We start from the raw sequence: 5,132 nt of genomic DNA on the forward strand, positions 1-5,132 counted from the left end.
TGAACTACTTCCTTGCATATTTAATATGATAAGGCACAATAAAATCAGTCTATTCTGAAGTTCACTTGGTTTGGAGTCAAACATTTGAAGGCAGTAATTTCATCACATTGTACCAAGCAAATAAAGGCATGAATTTGGGATGAAGAAGCTTAAATCAGTAGAATCTGAGAAGCAGGATAGGTGCTTAGGGGAAGATGTCATTCCTGAAAATTGGAAGGAGAAAAAAAGTAAAACAGATTGCCAGGGAAATGAAAATTAAAACAGCCAAAGTTGTTGCTTTTTTAAAATACAAATTGAGATTTAGAAAAGAGAGGAAAGTGCAATAAATAAACTGAGAAACTAATTTTGTTAGGAGAGAACAGAAGTTTCTCTAAGTTTTTCTGAATAGTTTTGGGAAGGTAAAAAGTTTTCTGTAATCTTTATCTGAGTCACAAACTTTTCAAAGACTCATCTGAGACTGTAGTAAATATCTAGAAAAGAAAAAGAATCTTTGTTAAAAACTTTTCGTATCAAGAGATTTTATATAGGGGTTGGAGCGATAGCACAGTGGGTAGGGTGTTTGCCTTGCACTCGGCCGACCCGGGGATTCCCAGCATCCCATATGGTCCCCTGATCACCGTCAGGAGTAATTCCTGAGTAATTCCAGAGCCAGGAGTAACCCCTGTGCATCACTGGGTGTGATTGCCCCAGCCCCCCAAAAAGAAATACTATATATTTTTACCTTATGATTGCACAAGCATCACTATTTGCTGTTGTAATAAAAATGCTAACAAATATTTTCCATAAAATGAATGCATATACCAATACGGAAATGTTTTTTAATAGTTTTAAAGTCAGCATTGAGGAATCACATCTATTCTTCTTCCCTCATCCTTGTCATCTAATATTAATATGTACTTAATACATGAACCAGTTGCCATTTAAGACATATATGCACATATAAATATATCTGTGTACATATAGAGTCATGTACATATTATTAGCTTAAATTTCATATTTAATTTGTACTCAACATGAATTAAATATATGCAAAGTTACTTCTAAGCCCATAGAATACTGTTAAAAATCATGGTATCCTTATTCCTGTGAAAAAGAGAAAAATAATTTGTATGCATAGATTTTTAAAGAAAACATTAATGACTGATTAAAGTGGAGAAGAAAGTATAACTCTGATCATAGAACAAAATATTTCTGTGATCATATAACTACTCTAGATTACATTCAAGCATTTTCTGAGAGTGCTGCCTCACTATATATAAACTTAATAAATGGCCAAGCCTTACTCATCAACTTAATTACATATAAAATAAAAATCAACCAAATTATTGGAGGATCATGACCGATTTATTGGAACTTAAATGGCCATGACTTTTCACCAAACTTATTCCTTTTCCTTTCACATCAAAATATTTTATCAGAAGTATAATTTATCGATAAATGTAAACATTTATCTATGCATGACCTTTCTCAGCACCTTCTGCAGCTCTTAAAATGTAGGTGGGTGTGCTGTTGGCAACTTCATGTTGTCACCTGCTTGAAGATGTTTCTTGCCATCCATTTGCTCTTTTTATTGCTCTTTGAGATAAAACCTTCAATAGGGTCTTGCTTTGGATTGTAGTTACTGAAAGAAAGAAACAGTGGAGTCAGTGGAGCAGGATCTCTATTTTTTACATTAGAATAGGAGAAAGAAGTAAGTTTCTATTGTTTTTAAGCTGACGTATTTGGGTCCTGTTGGAGTAATCACTGTATCATTGTCATCCTGTTGTTCATCAATTTGCTTGAGCATGCACCAGTAACATCTCCCTTCATTCCTGTCACGCACTAGTGTAGCCCAATGGTGTACTGGGGGCTCTTTCAGGGGAATGAGGACCGTCAATGTTACTGTTTTTGGCATACTGAGTATGTCACGGGTAGCTTGCCAGGATCTTCCGTTGTTAGAGAAATATCATTCCTATAGACTAATTAACACAGATACCTCTTTTCCCATTTGTGAAAATTGAAATTGATGTTAAGAATAAAAATAAAGAATTTATATTGAAAATAGATTATTAATGCTTTTCTAGGTAAATTTTTAAGCTCATTGTTTAATGTAATAGTGTTTTTGAATTTTGGAGATATACATAGATCTATATACTCAATTACTATTTTTGAAACATAATGATATTATTAGTGCCATCAATGATGAATTAACTATTTTTAATTAACTATTATTATTGAACAATTTCAAATAAAATAATATAAGGCTTAAAGTAGCTCAAAAGGTCAAAGCAGCAACATAATTCAAAATGATGAAAGACATGAAGTTGCTAATAGAACATCCACCTACATTTCTAGTTATCTTGTTTTATCCTGGCCTTGTCATTCTATTCTGTCTACTGCTTCATCACACACTAGCTGAGTGTGAGGTCAAATCCTATTCTATGGAAAAAAATTGAAAAAAAAATCCTATTCTATGAGCTGGTGTGACATTTATATCCTCAGGAGGTTGCTATGAGTGTTGAATTATTCTGTATTTCTTTTATCTTTCAGATCCTGGAACATTGCAGGTACAAATAACTACTAGTTTTCATTCTTCCCTTGATAGTCTGAGTACTCTTAGAAAACATGAGTGATACACCTTTCACTTTATGTTATTCAGTGTCCTGCAAATTATTGTGACAAGAAATAGATTCTCATAAATATTAGAACTAATTAGGAGAATACAGAAAGCAACTGTAGAAATTTGCAAATAAGGGGCAGAAGAGTAATTTTAAAAAGGATCAACAGGTCAATACTTTTAATATATTTTAGGAAATATGGTAATTACTTGACATAAATTTTCTTTTTTAATTCATATGATAGTCCTACAAGGTTGGTTTATTATTTTCTCTATAGTTATCGCAGAGAAGCTAAGCAACTCATTCACAGCATACAAATGTCAAGATGTATAGATTTCTGTTTACCTGTTTTATGTTTATCTTCGAATCTTCTCATCAAACAAAAATTCAAATACGAATAGTTCACTCAAAGAACTTTTAACTTGGGTTCCAGATATACCCTTCAATGCCTTTCTCCCTACAGTTCTCATGGCTAAAGATAATGGTTAAAGATGCTAAACCTTTTGCTGCTTGACCCTTCAGTGTCCTGTGGTAGCCAGGTGGGCTGGCGCTCTAGCTCCTCTCCTCTGGGGAGAGCGCCTGGGTGGCCAGGACAGGCCTTTGGGCTTGCACAGCTGCCTTCTGCGCTGCTGTCCAAGCAGCTGGGCACGTGAGTTGCTCCAGCAGCCTGGAGGCAGATTGTGTAAACTGCTATGTGCTCCTGGCAGCTTTGGGACTGGCTGAGTCCCTTCAGGAAATGAAGGAAAAGCTCCAAGTCAGTTTGACAAAGGCTGTTCTGGGACAGGAAGCAACAGACATTTGACCCCATTGGATTTCCGATGCAGTCCCTTCCAAAGGTACATGCTGAGTCTTAATCTTCTACAGATGCATTCTTTTGCCTAGCAACAGTTCTTATGACACAGTATGTGCTCAGTGAAATTGGGCTGAGTGAATGATTGGATGAAATACACAATTCTGGTTACTTTTAGTTAATACAATAATATGTTAGTTGATTTATTTGGAGTATGCAATTCTGGTTGCTCTTAGTTAATACAATATTAGTTGATTTATTTGGGGGTCCTTTAAGAAGCCCCTCTTATGAGGAACTTTTAGCCCTCCTCTTCTGAAGACGTTCCATCCTGTTTCAGCCTCTGTCACCACTCCATATTCTGATATTTCCTTCCAAAGTCTTCTCCTTGCCCTATGTAAGTTATAACCCTCTGACCCATTATTTTAATATTATGCTATCAAATAGAGACTGACTTCATTAAAATGAAATATCATTCTTATGTTCTAATGTTATTTTTCAGAAAACCTGACTTTTTTTCGGTTTGGTTTTCAGTTCATACCCGGTCATGCTCAGTGACTTTTCTTAGTTTGTCACTTGAGTGTCACTCCTAGAGGTGCTCAGGGGAGTATGGGGTGACAGTGAAAAATCCAAGCAACCCACATGCCAATATGCTTTGTGACCTTTTAAACTATCTCTGCAGCCCCAAACTTGAATCAGTCTCAATAGCAGGATTGCAAATGTTTTAAATATCTACTTATTTGAATTAATATGACCAGGCAATAGATACATATTTTTCCAAAACTTGAGGTCTTCAACTTACTATCTTTTCTTCTTATATTATTTTTTAATTCCCTAGAAGAGTGCACCATTTCTGGAAGAACTACAATAACAGGTCGATATATGGAGTTGATGGATAAACCTCCTATTCTATCACTGTGCTCCAAAACTCTGTTTAATATATTGTCCTCAGATGAATATTAATATCAGATATTAATGTGATAAGAACAGATATTACACCTGATCTTAACCAAAAGGCCAAGAAGTGAACCTCTTACATTTAAGTCTAGTTTCATTTCAGAAAAATAATTCAAGCTAATTATCATAGTCTGATGAGTCTTTTTGTATTATTGTATCATAATATTTATATTTGTGATAAAAATATCACAAAATACAAGGGATATTTGTATTTATCCACATAACTACACATATCACTTAATAGCTCCCAGTCTTTTGAGACACAGCAGATAGAATTACAATTTTAGTATGGGAAAATGCAGCCACAGAGGGTCATAACTTTTGCATGATATCAAAAGTTAAGCCTGAATCTTAGCCTTTTTCTTTAACTTGTAGAAAAACACGTCATTGAATATTTTCTGCATAATAAAAGAAAATTTGAAATAGTATGTTAGAATAAAGTTTCTTAAGAGATGTAGCAGGCTTTGAAAAAAATGATATGCAAAAATATATTTTATTGTCTTAAAAACTATGATAATAGAGCAGTAGAATTAAGAATAAATTTACTTTCCCTTTTTTTCAATATATGCATTATTATTGTAATATTGTAATACAATATTACAATATTGTATTATTGTATTATTGTAATACAAAGTAACATTCTTTACAATCCAAACACCACAGATAAATAGAAAGGAAGTATACTCCATATTTCATAGAAACTACATTCTAGTTACTAAGGAATAGAGAGTACAGTACATGATTATTTATAATATTGGAGGAGGAGCTGTCCTCCCGTTGTTCATCGATTT

General features: G+C 33.9%; 1 non-coding gene across 1 annotated transcript; it reads right to left on the reverse strand.

Annotated features, from left to right (window-relative positions):
- Positions 1–4,221: 4,221 nt before the first annotated feature.
- Positions 4,222–4,413, reverse strand: LOC130023453 (U2 spliceosomal RNA). The gene has a single exon (XR_008792472.1). It is a non-coding gene; the product is annotated as a U2 spliceosomal RNA (small nuclear RNA).
- Between the last annotated feature and the right edge of the window lie 719 nt (positions 4,414–5,132).

This window comes from Sorex fumeus, unplaced genomic scaffold, assembly GCF_029834395.1.
Source record: "Sorex fumeus unplaced genomic scaffold, SorFum_2.1 ptg000002l, whole genome shotgun sequence".
Lineage (NCBI taxonomy): Eukaryota > Metazoa > Chordata > Mammalia > Eulipotyphla > Soricidae > Sorex > Sorex fumeus.